This window comes from Cupressus sempervirens, chromosome 5, assembly GCF_028749045.1.
Source record: "Cupressus sempervirens isolate cs-2001-9-10 chromosome 5, ASM2874904v1, whole genome shotgun sequence".
Taxonomy (NCBI): Eukaryota; Viridiplantae; Streptophyta; class Pinopsida; order Cupressales; family Cupressaceae; genus Cupressus; species Cupressus sempervirens.
The window spans coordinates 490,094,916-490,115,075 of record NC_143122.1 but is presented as its reverse complement, the minus strand read 5'-3'; positions in this window follow the sequence as shown (position 1 = coordinate 490,115,075).

Here is a 20,160-nt window from a genome sequence, read left to right as displayed (position 1 = left end):
GTGAAATGCGGGCTAAAGAGAAGGTTTTGAAACTTGACTTTGTCATGAGCTTTTTCTAGGCCATGATGCATCATCCAAGATTATTTTTGTGAAAGGTTTGATAATAATAAATGTATAACTGGGTTGTAGTCAAAGTGTTAAAGTATTATTAAAGTAAATGTTGAATTTTAAATTAAATGAGTAAGTTGTCAACATAATTATTAGTCTATCGGCCATACAAACAAATCAAAATTGTAAAGGAAGAGGCAAATATTTATTTGCCAAAACATAGTAGGACCAAATTTTGAAATAAAGAAAAAAATAACTTAGATTAATAATTATAAAGGAGACAATTCAATAGTAGCACTGAAGCTTCAAATTATACGATATATTAGTATCTTCGAATTAAATGATTATATTATATCATATAAGCATAATGTCATCAAAGACTCACGTTGATGTAAATCTTCACGTATTGATTAAGAAAAATAGTCCCAAATCCAATTACATGCATTTTGTCTCCTACTTTCAATTAAAAATTTTGGCCTGTGGAATCTATATTTGTTAAAGACTCGTGTTATTGTCTATGATTTACAATTTACTCAATTTCAGTTAGGTCTATTTTCATAAACATGTATTAATTTGTTTAAATAAATAAACAACATCTGCCATAAACCAATAGAAATAACTAATTAAAACTATGTTTGCAAGTTTACAACATCGCCTATGAAATCATACTACCTCTAAAATGATTGTTGATAAAATAAAGAATTAATGAGTAGAAAGCATTATACGCATCGAAAATCATATTGCCTCAAAAATGTTAGTTGATAAAAAAATAAAAAAATTAATGAGCAGAAAAAGAAGTGTATGCATGTATTGTTAATAATCAACTCAGAAATAGTGCTAATAGGAAGACTTAAAGAATATTTAAAAGATTTTTCTAAATCTTGTGGTAACGTCTTAATCTTATTTTATCATTTGTCTTATTGAGAGTTGTCTTATTGAGAGTGGAAGTGATAAGTTTTAAAGGAAAAAATAAGGTAGTGCCACATAGTGACTTGTAAATGACTACTTTTAAATTATATTGTAAATGATAAAATTATATTAGAAAATGTAATGTATATTTAATTAGATTTGAGAATTAAAATATATTACATAAATACAATACTATAACATTATATAGTTATTATAAATAGTATATTTAAAATTGTAATAAATGTATATATTGTGATTTAGATATAATAAATCTTTTAGCATATAGAATTGATCTTATAATATCTTCAAAACATAATAACAATCTATAATTCAAATCTATAATATATACATATGAAGAATTAGTATAAATGCATCGTCCATAGATTTACTAATATAGTTATATAGTTTATAATAAGTATTTTAACATATGTGATTGTGGGATGTTATAATATTGTTCAAAATATTATAATAATAGTATATAATTCAAATATATCTATGAATTGTCAATATATTTATTTATATGATTAATAATTTTTTTTAAATATAACTATATTATATCACTATATATTATACTGCATTTATGAATATAATTAGATTTTTATTAAGGATTCATATAAATAACCCTTAAAATTTGGTTGAAAAATATGCAATATGGAGAGTTTCCAAGAAAATAGCTCTTATAACACGCAATCAATTCAACCAATCATATGTCAAAAAAATTAAATGTATAATAAAAAAATAATAGATAAGTATCAAAACTTTAGAAATATTCAATTTTAATCAAAATAGTTAAGTTGATTGGTTCTAAAAGAATATAGTAATTGATAATTGCATAGAAGTGAATGCAATGGTAAGACAAAACATATAATTGTATGCATTTGTTAAAAAATGTTTATTTAAGAATTAATCAATATATTAAATTCTTATTGGTGGATGCATTGACTTTTAAATAGATGACTAATTAATTGTGAAGGTTGGTTGATACTTTGATATTTAATTGATTTGAACGAATCCTACCAAATATAAATAATGTCAAAGTTCATAATAATAATAATAATTTGTAACAAAGTTCATAATAATAAATAGGAAGATATAAAGTTTACGAAATGGACAAATATGGTAAAAGTCAAACTCATGACTGTCACACGCTTTCACCAATAGCATTAGAGATTTTTTTTTAATTAGTTCAAAAAAAATTGCAAGATATATTAAAACTATATAGAAGAAAAATTATTTAAAAATTAAATGTTGTGATTAGTCAATTAAATTGAGAAGTTGTTTTTCATGAATGTAGGAGGAACTAACAAGTGTCACTTAGTTGGCATGTACTTCCCTCATAGTTTTTGAATAATTAAGGTTAGAAATTTCAATCTAATAAAATTTGTATTTATTTAATTAAAAAAATTAATTAGAATAATGTAGTTTTAGATTTTCTCATTTATAAATTAAATTGTACGATTTTTTAAAAATAAATATTTAGGATCATACTTCATGATGTAAAAGTATTAGCAAGAAAATGATCAATGAAGTAATACAATCAAAATATTAATGATTTAAAAAATATATATTATTCAATTAAGAAATAAAGAATATAAAATAAAGTTAATTGTAAAAGTAGTTTTAAATTATTTTATTATTTTATAAACAAATATTTTTTTTAGAAGGAATAAAATAGTATTCTAAGAGATTATAGTGTATTAAAAAATAAAGATTTTTTATAATCCACTACATGAAAAATTAAATGAAGAGTGCAATTTTTTTCTTAATTGACTTACCTTTATATTTCATACATAAATTTGTCTCTCTACAAAAGAAAATCATTAGATTAGATAGATGAAAATATCTTTTTCTTTATTGGAAATATTATGTTTCTAGTGATATATAAAATCTTTTTTTCTTTTTTTTTCAAGGAAATATTTCTATGGTAGAGAAAAAATTTAAATTTTATTTGACATATTAGTTGAAACATAATTATAACTTTATGTTTAAGGCAAGAGCTTGCAACATAAGGTAACTTGTGAGCCTCTCATGTGGGAGGCCTTGGGTTAAGTCTACTCCAACTTAACGCTAAATAATAATTAATCTAGGCTTCGGCCAATTACCGATCAAAAAAATTATAACTTTATATTTAAACCACATAACTATCATGAATTTAGCCATAGAAATAGTAATATGAATAAGCTCCAAAAAAGGCTCCTATAACACAAAACATATTCAGGTAGTGATATAATTTGTATAACATATAACGTTTATAAATAAAAAATAAAACTTTAGAAATATTTTAATTGTACAATTATATTTATTTGTGATTGGAGGAAACTAATACATTTTTTGGAACTAATATTTATTTAACTCTTGATTTTTGCATTGTGATATTAAAATATATTTCTATGTGTCCTTTAGGGTCTATTTGGCAACGGGAATATGAATGGAATAGGCATATGTAAATTCTTAAAAATTCAAATTCTCCATTTGGTTGCACCAAATCAAAATTGTGAATAGGAATATTTGGCAACGGGAATATGAGTGGAATAGGCATATGTAAATTCTTAAAAATTCAAATTCTCCATTTGGGTGCACCAAATCAAAATTGTGAATAGGAATTTGAATTTAAAATATATTTCTATGTGTCCTTTAGGGTCTATTTGGCAACGGGAATATGAGTGGAATAGGCATATGTAAATTCTTAAAAATTCAAATTCTCCATTTGGGTGCACCAAATCAAAATTTTGGCCAAAAAATGAGCATTTGTAATTCCACCTAAATAAGTGAAATTGGAATACTTATTCCTATTCCAATTTTATTTATTTTAGAAAACATAAATTTTTGGGTTCATGAATTTCCCACCAAATTCTGATTCAAACAAACAAGAATAGGAATATGTATTCTTATTTTCTATTCTAGAATATGTATTCATATTCACATATTCTTATCCCCACAGCCAAACAGACCCTTTTGTGGAAGATGACAGGAATTGGCTTTTACATAACCTGGTTTTGAAAAAAATTGTGTTTGTTTCAAAATTGACAAAATGGAATTAGAATGCAACACTCCCCAAAACCAAGTTATAAGAGCTCCCTCTCACTATTAGGAATTGAGATTTAAAACCTGGTTTCACATTTTGGGCAGTAGATCAAAATGCAATTGAAATATTTTTGCCATACGCCCACATTTGTTTGCTACCCACCCACATGATTATATTGCTTACTTGACCTAAACATTCTTATCATTTTGTTGACTCTGCATTTTCCTACAATTTATCTAGTTTGACTCTCGCATTCTCTTGTTTTCCTTCTATCAACATTGTTTTAAAATTTTCATTTTAGAAGGTTCAGTATTCCCTCTAATTCATGGCTCCCACTTATTCGAATTTGAAGAGATGCCACAAGCTCATCAACATACCTCCCTATGCAAAATGTTTGGATTGTTGCCCTCCTTACAAGGGTGAAGAGCCAAAGAGATTTGAGTTTCCTAGCAACCTGTCAATGCGGACACGGAGGGTGGTGCATAATGTTGACAATGGGTACATGGCAAATATGCCAAGGTTGTCCAACTAATGAAGAGCCTTCCGCTTGAGGATCCAAGGAATTTCATGCAGCAAGCCAATGTCCACTTCGCATACTACAACAAAGCTTACTACATGGGAGAGACAGAGAACCAAATTCCAATTCCAATTTGAAGAACTAAACACATAATAATGTATCTTCTTACTCATCTTTCGCATGAAACAAATAGTTCAAGTAAAATCTGAAAAAAAGGAATCAAGATTTTCAAAACCTTGATTTGGCTAAATCGAGGTTTGTAGAAATCCAGATTTCTACAATTCCACAAACCAAACAAAATCTAAGGATCTATTTAGTTGTTGGAATAAGAATTGAGTATTGGAATTTGTTATTTTGGATTTGTCATTTTAGACTTATTTGGTTTGACAAAACTAAAAGTGGAGTTTAAGTTGAAATTGAAATTTGAATTTTTTGATTATTCTTAGAAATGAAGCATTAGTGGATCATTTCATAGACTGCCATCCACATTTGCATTGGTGTGACCTCCATGCCTAAGCACCAAACACCCTATCCAAATAGATATTTTATAATTCCAAATGACATTGACCCATTAGTATTGAAGAACCAATCACATTACCTCCCAATGCAAAATTATATCTCTGCAGTGATGAGATGTTTGAAGAGGAAGAATTATGTGGTCTAAACTCAAGACAATTGAATGCATTGATAGGTGGAGTAGACTGCCTCTCCAATTCCTATAGGTACTAAATTATATTGGGCAATGTTCCCTATGACAGTAGCAGTGAAGAATTGGCTAGAATATTCAAGGAAAGTGGGGTTGTCAAGATGGCGGAGGTAAGATCTACTCTCCCTCTTTTGTTCAAGCAATCATAAAGCCTTGCAATGTGCCAACTATCCTCCTTATGTATATTTTTCGTAAACTCTTCAGTCGGATTGGAAAAAATTAGTGAATCTATTTATGAAGGTTCCTTTGTAAGTGATGCATTAGCCTTTTCATAGCACCTCACAATTGAAAACAATAGCACCTTCCAAAATAGAAAAGAAAGTGTATCATATTTGGCCATGGTGGATACAATGAGATCGCATTCCTCCATATTTGAAAACTTGACCAAAATTGTGAAAGTCAAAATGGGAATTGTTTCAATAACACCTATTTAGGTGGAATAGAAAATGCTCATTTTGGGGCCAAAATGGGAATATGTATTCCTATTCTCAATTTTGATTTGGCATACTCAAATGGAGGATTCAAAGTTTTAGGAATTTACATATGCATACGATTAGAATGCAGAATAGAGATTCAATTATTCTTATTTTAATTTGAATGCTTTTGTTGTCAATGTTATCTGACATAAATAAATTACTATAATAGTTGACTAATTAAAAAAATTAATTCCTTTGAACAAGCAAATTATTACAAATCATATGGAAAATACCTCCTCAAATTAATTTGAAGCAATCTTTAAAGATGAAGATATTGATAAACTAAACTTTGAAAATTATAACACGTTATGATTGCAACAACCGTTAGATAATGAATACTAAAAGTATTGCTCACATAAATAATGCCACTTTGACCAAAAAAAAGCAACACTAAAATGAATTTCCACTAGCTTTATTAATTTCTCTACAATTTCACTCTCTCTTATTCTTTAAATATTGAGACCACTTGAGATTAGCAATACTTTGAGATCATAATGAACAAACATTTTTGAGAGCTCCAAGTAGAGATATGATTGTGGAAAACCCATGGTAACATGAATTTTCGCACCATTAAACTTCATTTTGGGGATAATAAGTAGAGCCTGCCAATCTTTCTTTAAGATTCAATGAAAGTCAACCTATCTCGTGTATATCTACTTCCTTTGCATCTTAATTGTTGAATAAATTTTTCAAAACAAATATTAGGTTGCATTGTTATCAAGTAGGTAACCCCATGTTCAAGATTCCATTATTTGGTGTGTTTGTCTTTGACCTAAATGTTGGAGTAATTAGACATTTTCTAAATAACTCTATTCTACTTAAGCTAAACTTCAGGCATCTAATAATTAATTCTTTTACTAATTATTATCATGCATCCAAGGTTAGATTCATGTTAGGGTTTTTATCTCCTTTATAAGGATTGATCTCTTTGTAATAATTCATTCACTTTTGATTATAGCAATTTCTTGTTTTGTTCATCAAGAATGTCTCATATATGGATTTGAGAATTTTAGTCTCTACAGCTTTTTCTTCTCGCTTTCTATAATAGGTGTTTGCATATAGGTGATTCTTGGAATTTGTGGGATTGATATTTCATCAACTTCAACATGGTATCAAAGCTCCAAATCTTCATGCCCATGTTCTCTTCATGAGAGGTTTGGCTTCAATTTTCAAATCTACTATTTTTCAAAGGTTTTTTGTATTGGATTTGGGGGTCATTTTTTTCGATGCACCTTGAGCCCAAACATACCTCATTGTTGGATTTGTAGTGCCCAAAAACCCTATTTTCATATAAAATTTATCCAATTTGGACACAGTTGACTGGTGCAGAAAAAAAATTTGTACCTAGACTATACAACCTGGGCATGATTTCCAAAGTGATGATTTTATTTTTTTATTCAAAAAAATTAATTCAATTTTTTGTCATTCAAAAATGCTTTGTCAAAAAAATTTGCATGCCTTTCTTTTTGGGTAAACGCATGCTTTAAAAAAAGTTTGAAAAACACTTTTAGAATAGTGCGTGCACTTTGAAAAGTGTGATTCATTTAAGGTATGTACCTTTAGAAAGGTACAAGGGTACATTGCATTAGTAAAGTACAACAATACTCCACATCAACTTGTGCAAGCCCCATGTCATGTAAGTGTTGAATCAACATTAGTAGTCAACACACTTAGTCAGCACACCTAGTCGCAAATACATTAGTGAGTATGTCATCATGCACAGTCAGCATCGGGTCCGCATGCCATGTTGGTGACACATCAACATGTATTTTTTGTGCCTATGACGTCCGTACAACCATCAAATCTAGGCATCTAAAATTGATGGCATCATCACTGCACATTCTTCAATGCCTTTTTGGCCCTTTTGACCTACCTGTGGTTTTTGGTCATAACTTGATCATACATACTCTATTTTTTGCAAATGAGATATCAATGAAAAGCTATATCTAAGCTTGTCATAGTAGTGCAGGTAATTTTTTGTTTTGATGTTTTTTTCATAGAGTTTTTTTATGTTAAAGTCAAGAGCTCTATTTTGCACTTTAGGAGACATATCTTGAGCATCCAATCTTCGATTTGGGAATTCTTTATATCATTGGAAATGTCTTTCATAGCTCTTTCTAGTGATGCTGATTGTTTTTCTAGATTATGTTCCAAGCATTCTATTTAGTTTTTTGTATTTTTTTCATTTTGGTGGATATCTTGGTTGTTTTAGGTCTAGAGATTGATTTTGTTACTTCAGATGATTCATCATGGGTTGTACTATCTATTGTATCAGCCTTATGTCTCTTCTAGTCTATTTAGACATCATTTGTAGGCATTATTACAAACACACTAAGATAAAGTGTCATATTGCATCTATTTTTTTGTTTCAGTTATGTTGCCTTATTTTGCCTTCTAATTCAAGCAGTATCATCTGAGGATACTCATGTAGATTATTGTAATCTTGGGATTCGTTATATATTGTACCTTATTGTACATGGATTAGTAATGCAGAGGGTCTAAGGTTCCACCTAATAATCACCTTATTAAGGTTCTAATCTTGAATTGTCCAATGATTCTTGTGTCTTGTCCTTCCCACCAATCCAAGCCTCCAAGATTCTTTCCCCAACTTGCCTCCTAGATGTAGTTGGTATGGTGTATACTTAATCTCCCACTTTATGCACTAGTCCTACTAGCCCTTCTCTCCCCTAGAACCCTAACCCTCACTTAGGATCTTGTTCCTTCATTCCCTTGGAGTCTACTAGTGTTGTAGATACCCTTCATAACCTTCCCAACCTTGTCCAATACTTCTAGTCACAACCAAAACCAAAGAAAGCTTACTTTCTTCACATAGGGCTAATTACGCCTATTAGCTTCTAGGTCTAGTAACCTTATTTTGCACAAATACCCCAAATTCCTCCAAACAACCCCATGAACAACCTTAGGAATCTGAAATCTATCCCCTAACACTCCAAGATTCTAAATTTTCAGAGCTTTATAACACCCACAACCCTATTCAATCTCGAGCCCTAGTTTCTAGCCTATTTTTTAGGCCTCCAGACCAATCAACACCAAAAATCCTCTAGATCTCTTCAAACCTCAAACCAACCTTCCATTCCACTTATGCACTCAAGGTATCTTATTATGGCTTCAAGGAACACCATTTTTTAGACCCATCTTGATCATGGGTGTGCTCTATACCAACTTCCACAAATTGTTTAGGCTCACATACTCCTAGCAGTCAGCCTAAGGCATCACTCCGTGCCTTGGAAACCAATCTTTAAAATGCAAAGAAAAACCCAAAACACTATGTACATTGTCTAACCTATCACCCGACCTACTTTCATGCATTTTCCACCGTGGGGGATTAGGTTAGAACCATTTTTGTACAAACAACCCTGTGAAGGTAGTTCTTAGGCCAATCAACAAGAAAATGCTATAACTTGCAAACTTGATGACTTCAACACAAGTTTGAATATGAAAAAGAACTAGGAAAGACTAATCTACAAAAATCATAAGCTTGATCTCATCTGCCAATCCGTACATAGTCGTACTATACCATTAAGCAATGAAAAACTCATAAAATTGTTTGCATAGTAGTCCCACACATGCATAATCTGATGGTAAACCTTCCAACCTTCAAAATATAATCTTACATTCTCATATACTCGAGAATGGGTAGTTACAACCTCCAAAAGTATCATTTGTAATTTCTTACAAGAATTGCAAAAGTTGCTCAAGCAACTTTTGAGCAATTTTGCTCCTTAGGACTTTTTGTCCAAATGGGTCCACCTAGAACCATTCTAGGACCCTAGATAAGATACCTAGGTCCTATTTAGGAAATTAAAGACCTTAATTACCCATCACTAATCATATTTTACCTATTGAGAAACTTTTAGCAACCTAGGACCTAGTGAGCAACTTGGCTCTTACATTTGGATTAGTTGCACTCCAAGGACTCTTTAAATTTATTAAACACCCACACACACACACACACACACACACACATAACTAACCTTTAATCAATCCAAAAATCAAACATTAGGGAGGTTCCCTACACCAACTACTCCAATTAAAGTGTCATGGGGGTTGATGTTTTGCATTTTTTTGTCATCTTCCTTTGTCTACTAAGTGTCCCTTCCATGACATTAGCCTCATGACGTGTCTGAGATTGATCACCTCAATACACACATATTTATTCTTTTTTGCATCTTCATCATGGTTCCTTGACATACAGTTCTATTGGCCCACTTTTCTAGTTGTTTGTCACATCACCTTTGTCTACATTAGGGGGTTCTTCTATTTTTCTCATGCTTCTCTAGTTCGATGAGCTATGTATTTAGTATTTGTTCATATCTACTAGGTGGATGCAGTGACTAGGTACTTACACATTTTGGTGAGATGGATCATGTACCATATAGGTACTCTTCTTTTCATTCCTACTTTGTTTGTAGCTTTCCATTTTCAATTGATCAGCTCTTCAGGCTTTGATGTTTAATACCACCTATATCTTCGAGTTTAGTTGTTTGTCTTTGTGTACCTCTTGATTCGAGTAGTGTCTTCTTAGAGCACTCATGCATATTATAGTCTTCTCTACCTAGTCAAATTCTATTTTAGTGGAGACTCTTTAGATTAACAATTACTTTTGATAGAGCCTTGTAGCTTCTACATGCTTCAATGGTGTTCTTCATGATCATCTCTTTTGTTCCTATCTTCAAGGACATTCCCTAGCTTTGAGGCTTCTTTAGTCCTTCACTAGTTCTTTTCGCCATTATTTCCATCTCTTTTTGGAGTATGGTTTTTCCCATGTAGTTTTCTCTATTTGGCTTATTTTCAGAGATTTGGTTGTGCTTGGGTACCTCATTAGGCCTTGTTGTCGGGACCTAACTCTACTTTTAGTAGTAGTTTCTAGGTTTTTATTTGCTTCGTAAAATATCTTAAGGGGGAGAGTCAAAGTAATTAGATATTTTCTAAATAAGTCTATTATACTTAAGCTAAAATTTAGGCACCTAATAATTAATTCGTTTATCAATTATTATCATGCAACCTAGGTTAGATTCCTATTAGAGTTTTGATCTCCTTTATAAGAATTGATCTCTTTGTAATAATTCATTTACTTTTGACTATAGAATTTTCTCTTTTTGCTCATCAAGAATGTCTCAGATGCGGATCTGGGAATCCCAACCTCCATAGCTTTTACTTCTCTCTTTCTAAGGTAGGTGTTTGCATGTAGGTGATTATTGGGATCTGTGGGGTTGATCTTCCATCAACTTCAACACTAAATTTATATGTCATTTAGAAGAAATGAATGAATAATGAATACTCTAACTATGCTTATGAGATCAAATAGTAATATCACAACATTCACCAAGTCAAATAGTTCATAAGACTTATGGATAGTCAATAAATAGATTAATAAATAAAGTTCTAGAAAGGTCCTAATAATACTACATGGGATCAATTAAACTAATTTTTTCTTCTTCTTTGGATCTATATTTTGATGAAGGAATTAAGAGTTGTTATTTTCTTTTTCCTAATAGATTATTCCAGGTAAAACAAATTGTTGAAGGTATTTATATTTAATGCTTCAATTAAATTGATCTGAATATCTTTATATGTTGAACACTCCAAAATGTAATGACATTTTCTACCCATTACTTTTTGAATTTAAAAGCAGCATCTTCTTGCTTGAGCATCCATCTTCTCATTTCACATCTCTATTTCTTTTCTCAACAATTAATATTTTTGTTTTCCATTATATTCTATTCCTAAAACTCTTCTTTGTCATTTGTTATTTTGTTTCATTTACCAACTACTTATTTTTTCCAATTTTTCTTCTGGTGTCATTTTTAGATCAACAATGCAACTTCGTGTTCTCTATTATTCTTTTATAATTTAGCAACTAGAACTTAGCATTTAAAATTTGGTCAATTTGAAGTTCATGTAATTAAGACACGGTACTTTTGTCCTTAAGACTAGAAGTACTTGCAAATTAGCACAACAGAAAGCCTTATTTACAATCTCCCTTAAATTAGAAAAATGCATTATAACTCTTAAATGTTGGTGCACGCAAGAAGGTGGAAACCCCAGCTCTTCAAGGTATGCACCAATTAAAATTTAAGAATAAAACATTCTTAAAAATACTTAAATTATGGAAAAATTTGAAACATAGAAAAATAAGATGCCATAAAAAAAAAAAAGCTTTCTCATTGGTCAAAATCATTAGAAAGATAACATCAACCTAGATGTTATAGTATCTTGCGATTTGACAGGAACTAAAAAGTGCAATAATTATATTAGTAATAAGATATATAACTAGTATTTATATCAAATGAATGTGCAATGGTTAAGTTAATAATAATAATAATAAGATATAAATTAAATAATTCTAATATACATTAAACAATAATAAGGTATGCACTAAATAATATGGAGAATATATATTGAAGGAATAGTAATAATAATATCTAGAATTGTATAATAATATGGATCAATACTTGAGGTCCTCCTCATAATTAGAGTGGTGATGATGAATATTTTTATCACATCCACATGGCTAATCAGTCTAAGGGACCATATACCACAACCTTAAACTAAATTTGTATTCATTTCCATGTATAATATCCTATTATGAAGCTTGACAATCAAACTATTAGTTTGCTTGATCTTATTCTCCTTGAATAAACAATGCATGTTGTCAACCTCCAAGATGAATTCATACTAAGCTCACATGTCTTCATAAGTTGTGCACTCAATGAGAAATTTTCATTCAATTTCAATAGCACCTTTTTTTGCAGAACCTACAAATCCTCTTTTTCCACTCCTCTTTGGTTCTTTCCAATTTACCTATCTTGCATCTAAGATAATGTGAACTTTTCCTTAATTCAACCACAAACACCCTAGCTTTTCACTTAATATTTCCCCCTAGGTAAGCTTTATTCGCATGTTCTTAGGTTGGATTGAATACTTCGATATAATGTGCCTTTTTTCAACACATGTTATTAGTCTACATGATAGTCTAAATAGATTAAAATGAAACTAAGTCAGAATTAAAATTAATAGATTTGATCTTTGATTATTGATATAAATTATTTGCTAAGGTTAGGTTTGGAGTTAATATTAGGATTAGAGTTAGGGTCTAGATATGAACAAATGCATAGTATGGCGAGAAATTGGTTTAGGGTTAGTGTTAGGTTTAAAGTTTGAATTAGATCAGGGGGTTGGACACATGGTTGGGGCAAGTCAAGATTATGATCATGATTAAGATTATTGATAGATCCAAAATCTTAGTTACATCTTAGACCTAATAGAGCAAACATTAACCATAATACTAACCCTGCCTTAATACTAACTGAAGCCCAATACTATTAGTATCTCTAAACTTAATTAAAAATATTAGGAACACCAAACACAATCCTAATTGAACCCTCTTGAAAATGCTAACACCCACAATGTTTCCTAGAATTTTAATCATGGAAACCTAATACTTTTACTAACCATCACCGAGTCTTAATACTAGCTATAACCTTAATGATAATCATAACATTGTTTTTAAACTTAATTAAAGTTTCAAGGACACTAAATCCAATCCTAACTGAACCCTAGTGCCAACCCTAACCCTTGATTATTTTCTAAAATAGTAATCATAGAATCCAAAAGCTTTTGTTAACCATCAGTGATTCCTAATACTATTTGTAACCTTAATCTAAACTTTATCTTAGAAAAAAACCATAATTTGATCAAGCCTTAACCTTAATTGTCATTACTATTTAAAAATGGTTCATTAATTTCTTTTGGTACACATTATTTAATATTTTAACATTAGATTGATGATTAAAATCATATTAATAAAAAATAATATTATAGAGTGTGATGACATGATTTTTTGAGAGGAGAAAGCCTTTAGAGAAAAGTATATGGAGGAAGAAAAGGAGGAAAATGAAGAGATTGATTTTGAGAGGAACAATGACAACACTAGCAACTACACCCATGTCTTGATCAATATCAAAGATGACACCATGGACACTCTCCCCAAGATTGAAGTGGGAGGTAGTAAAAACTTCTCCCCTATAGTACCTCCTCTCCTCCCCACTTCCAAAACAAATTTAAATAGGTTATGGAGGAGACTAGGAAAGAAGAAGATTTCAATCAAGCTACTATAGGTGGTAAAACAAATATTATTGTTTGTGGCAGATGTGCTGCCAATTCTAGGGAGATTCAAAAAATGAAGAAAGAGTTGGATATCCTAGATATGAGCTTCACCAATTTGGCCATGTATGCTTTGAGGATCATGCATTCTTTGGCCACAACATTATTTTTGTTACAATAGGACAAAGAGAGCAAGGAGGACATTGGCGGGGATGCTACTAAAGAGATGTTCAACTTCCTTGTTGAAGACTAGACCCGTATGTTGTTGACTAAGCCCAAGGAGGGAGAATAACTTAAATGATGTTGTGCTTGGTTTTTATTTAAGTTGTTGGAGGATCTCCTAGATCCTTGTTTCTGGTTTAAGTATTGGCTATGCATGGAAAAACAAATTCTCATGAGAAAATACATAAATAAAATTGATATAATGAAAGACATCCAAATAACAACATTCACTACACATGTCATAGGGTATGTAACAACAATACAAGTACAAGAATACAATAGATCATCCCATAGGATCTTAAGGCACAAGATACATGAATACATAGATAAAACAACTGAATAACAATCTCCAAGAAAAAATAAGAATGATATTGATACAACTACATCAACGAACATCCAACATCTTCCAATCTTAGGGGGACCCAAATAGTAAGAAGTCACCACCTCCCAACTGTATTATCACCCAAATAGGCTCACATTCCCCTTGTGTAGGGAAGATAATGCACAATCCACATACGAATATCAAATCATAAAATCAATCCTAGAAAAGGGATCATAATAGCCAAATCTACCTCAAGGGTACACATACTACTAATAAAGAAAGATAACCAAAGTTAAACAAACACTCAAAAAATTCCAATACCACATACCAAAGTCAACATTAATAAATACCAAGTAAAAAAGAAGCATTGAAACCAAAGAGATGCAACACTAAAATGTAAAATATACAATAACTATGTAGAGGAAAGTAAAGACAGAAAAATTGAATCAAATGTTGGGTTTGAAGCTGTAAAGGATGACGAGGGGAAAGATAATGTTCTTTCTTCTTCACCTAATACTAAATCTAGTGAGGAGAAAATGGACATTGACACAAAAGAGAACAATAAGGGAAATGTCATTGTTATGAAAGAGCATAGTCCAAGTAAGGAGAAGGAAGAGGAGTTTAAGAAGAAGCAGGATGTTAACACAAACATCCAAGTCAATAACACTACCATTGATGCTACAATTAGGGCTGAAGAAGGTAACAAGGATGAGACTTACCATGTAAAGCTCTCTTTTCTTCATACTGCTAAACTTAAAGTGGAGGTATCCCTACAAGTGGACTCATGGCTTTACAATGAAATCATGGTGCTCAAGACAAAAGTTAGAGTCATTCAAAAAGAGTCGGACCATGAATGTGTTATGAGAGCCCACCTAGAGAAACTTGTTGGTAACATCCCTAACAAACTAAGGGATTATAAGCTAGAACTCTGCCAACTCATTAGGGAAAGTGGGAAGAGAATGGAGTAGGTCACTTCCAGTTTGTGCATTGTGTCAGCCAGTCTAGGCAAGAAAAGCAATGAGGAGATCATGTCTCTAGACACTAATGTGGTGAGGAGTCCAAGAGGGCCTAGCAAGAGAACGAGGCAGAGTATGAGGAAAAAGATCGCTAATGCTCCTGAGGTTCATGATTCTTCCATGATTTATATTATCCAGATGATTGTTGAAGTAGGTAAGGAAGTGGAGAAGAGCATCAAGGAACAATTGTAGGTGTTGGTTGTGGTCGCTGGTGTGTTGGTTGTTGGTCTGAGTGGTTTTGCTAGTTCTATTTTTTATTTTCCATCCTTCTATTTAAAACTTTAGGTTCTAGGTCTTTGTAAAACCTGGTTGTGTTTGGTTTAAACTTGCAGTTTCAGGTTCTTGTAAAACTTGGTTTTTTGTGCTTTTTGCTTTACTCTAGGTTTCAGGTCTTTGTAAACCATGGTTTGTTCTTAATGCTAATCTTTTGCTTCTGTTAAAGGGTTTTAGGTCCCTTCAAAACCTGTTCTTACCTTAATCTAAAACTAACAGATAACATGTGTCATCAAAGAGAGCAAATCCCAATCAACAACTCCAACAACAAAAAAATGCACGACTAATGAATAACTGAAAATTGCCAATAAAAGTCAACTGTCAACAATAAATGACATCTAATCAATATGTAACAACTCATAATAAATACACCACCAAAAGTAACATCCAAAAAATAGACCACCAGAGGAAAATATAAAATCAAAAAAGGAGACTCGGGCTACATAATGGGGAGCGGCATCACATGGTCAAACTACTTGAGTTACCCTGGACTAGTCTCTCACTAGATCTTGAACCATCAAGAGTTGAGTTACCTTGGATTGGTTACTTTGGACCCTAGACTCTCAATGTGACACATGCAAAACCAAAATATCATCTCGTGAAAATAAGAAAACTAATCATACCTCTCATTAGGTATTATCCCAATCTCATACGTAGCCTATACAAACACTCAACACATAGATGAGGCAATATCTCTAACTTATCTTTTTAAAGTGAATCTAAAGATTTTAATTACTATGTTATCAAATTTTACACAACTTACAATGAGTTACCCTGGTAGCCACTTTGGGCCCCATTCCCATTGCAAGTCAGTCTCATACGATGTACCTAGATTACCTTCCCAAAACCCACAAATCAGAATTGTGTCACATACCACAAAAGCATTGATAATCGAATTGGTTACATGATAGGCAACTTGAAATGCATTGGTTCTCAAGACTCAAGTCATCACAAATGCTCATCAAAATAAATCTCATAAACATAATCTAAATTTGAATCATAAAATACATCATATGACATCTAGTCAAATAATCATAAAATAAATTGCAAAAGCCTTAGGTGCACATTTGAGTTAGGCTAACTATACAAGTCACATTAAACCATCGTGAAATAATTATCATGAGACTTTAACAAAAAATAAAGAAACACGTAGTTTTCAACCATATGGTTGATTTCTAAAATTAATAATTAATTATAATAATAATTTATTTATTTAAAAAAATCCAAAAATTAAATTAAATTTTTTGAAACTTAAAAATAAGCATGCAATTAGTATTTTCACATGCCTATGATCTTCTAAAAGAATGCAAGCATAATATACTTCATTCTCTATCTTGAATGAACCTATTTTTTCCAATTTTGTATTGTTGAAATTCTCATATTAAAAAGTTTTTTGAGATGAATATAAAAATCATAGTTTCCAATATCTCTAAATTTCAATTTGAATTTTCTACTAGTTGCTCTAATCTAGATTTTCCAATACACATTTTAGTAGTACGATTCTATTGTTTACTTTCCACAAAGTTTTTGAAATAATACATGAATCAAATTATATTTTCAAATGCAAACTAGAACTATTCTAGAGATATCGTCCTATAAATTTCAACAAATAAATTCCAGCAATGTGGTAGTCACAAGGTAGACAATTTTTCTAAAATAATTTTCATGGAAGGATTCTCAAACCCTACCTTAATTTGACAATTGAAATTTTGGACAATCCAATGAATAAATACCACATATTTTTAATCCTTCAAAAATTCTTTAACTTCAATTTCCAAATTGCTCTCCCAAAACCTGTGTCCGAAAATGAACTACAAACCCTCTTAAAAAGAGCCATAACCCTAACTAGGGTTTCTATTCCCTATTTTTCTAAAAGTTATTTGTGTTATAGAAAATATATAAATACTTTAATCGTTTAATTATTTCGTGCATAGTTAAGGTCCTTTTTTATTACAATATTCTTTTAAATTTCTTTTCTTTGTTTAATTATATGCAAAGTATTTTTCAAAGCATAATTTATTATTTTAATTAATAATAATTAAAGCTCATTATTTAAATGCAACTCTAATTTATCATTATCAATTAAATAATTACAATGAATCAATATTATGTCTTTAATATTTTAATTCTTTTTATCCAATTTCTCAAATTAGAATTTTAAAGTAAAACACCTATTTAATTAATTCTAATTAATTAAAAATATCATATTTTAATATTTTATTTTTAATCAAATAATATTTAATAATTCAAATATCATAAGATTAATCCAAAAGTCATAATTAAATTATTTACCAAGTAAATCACATAGCCAAAATCACATAAAGGAACATAAGCATGACCAACAAAAACTAAAATTAAACAACACATGTAAAGATAAACTTATAGGTTTAAAAAGGGTAGATAGTCAAATACATGTCCTCCTTCTTAGGACAAGTAATTAAGATATGGTTGGGATTGGACTTGAATATTATCTCCCCATTCTTACCATTAAGTTATTGTGATAGGGCACGCTCATCCTAGCAATTCAGAGAAGTCAATATTTGGTACCTATAAACCTATATAAAAGATGTGTTTGTACATGTGCATATATATCTAAGCTAAACGGGGAATGACATGGAGTGGTGCATCATGTAGATCCCAACTAACAGGTGACTACAACTCCCTCCCTCAACCATGTCAGGCATGTCAAACATAAATGTAAAATAGAAACCCACATTATACATATGCAAGCGTGATGTGAGTATAATAATAAATCCTAAATATAAATAACATCATATTCTAGGTCATAAATCCTAGAAGCTCTCAAGGCTTCTAGGTCGTTGAATTTTGGCATTGAGAGTGAAGTTCTTCTATCCCCAAGGCCCATGAAGAAAAATGTTAGAGAACCTTCTTTGGCCTCTCTGGTGGAGACTAGGAGTAGCTACAAACTGGATGTGGGCTTAGCAGCCAAAAGAGGCAGAAAATCAGAGAAGGAAGCCAGAGAGGAGGAGACCAGAAGAAGCTTGGCGAATGGGCACTAGAGAACTCTTCAAGAGTGTTCCAAGAATTAAATATGAAGATCATATCATGGAATATTAGGGGCCTTAATGGAGCCCATAAACAAGAAATTATCAGGAACCTGATTAGAGATCAGAGACCAGACATCTTTATGATCTAAGAAACTAAGATGAAAAAGGACTTTTTGGGGAAGATTAAGTTTAGCAACTTGATGAGTGGGGTGACTTCAGACTCAGATGGTGCCTCTGGGGGTCTGCTAACCCTTTTTAACACCAAAAAATTTAGAATAGAATTTGCTTACAATGAAGGTAATATTCTTTGGTGTAAAGTTTTTCATATCCCTTCCAATGATTGCTAGTTCTTGCTGAATTTATATGCTCCCAAGAATAAGAGAGAAAGAAAGAATTATTGGACTAGAGCTTGAAGTCTAGTGCAGAGTAGCAATTTAAAGAAAGGAATTATTATGGGTGACTTTAACACTCCTCTGTTGGATGAGGAGAAGAAGGGAGGTCTGCCTCCAGATTGGGAAAGTAAACATGACCTATCAAACTTCATTAATGGTCTAGCTTTTATGGATATGGACCTCATGGGAGGTGCCTTTACTTGGTCAAATAAATGCATTGGTCAGGACTGTATTTAGGTCAGATTGGATAGAGCTCCTATCGCTCCCGACTGGCTGCAATCTTCCTCTTGCAAATTAGCTCTTTTGCCTAGAGTGGGTTCTAACCACTTCCCTATTTCCCTTTCAGTTGTTCCTATAGGCCCCAAAAGGCCTCCCCATTTTCATTTTGAAAAAAATGTGGACGTCCCACTTTGATCTTTTAGACAAGATAAAGCTCTGGTGGAGTATTGATGTGGAAGGCACAACTATGTACAGGGTAGCTAGAAAACTTAGCAACGTTAAAAGAATGGTTAAAGCTGGGAACAAGTCTAATTTTGGCCACATATTATTTGAGAAGGAAGTCCTATCTAACAATATTTCTTCTATCCAAGCCTCTATTTAGGAGGATGGGTATGACGAGTTAAATAGGGAGGCAGAGCTATCTATCGTTTCAGTATTACACAATATTATCAGTAAAGAGGAGAAGTTCTGGAGACAAAGATCAAGGGTGAACTAGCTCAAAGAGGGAGACCAAAATATGAATTTTTTTCATCTTACTACTCTAAAACATCGAGCTAATAACATAATCACAAGTTTAAAGAAAGGACAGGGTATGCTGACCAAGGATGATGAAATCTCAATTGAAGTTGTTTCTTTCTTCTCCTCCCTGTTGTCTTGGGATCCTATGCTATCCAAAGTGGATTAGGATGACATTGTTTCCTACATCCCTCAGATCATCCATCCTCACCATAATATATTGCTTCAGGCCATTCCCTTTGATTCAGAAGTTAGAGAAGTTCTCTTCTCTCTACTGGTTGATAAATCTCTTGGCCCTGATGGTTTCCCTACTTTCTTTTTCCAATTGTTTTGGCTAGTTTTGATGAAGGATGTGGTGAAGGCTATTCAAGAATTTTTTGGGGC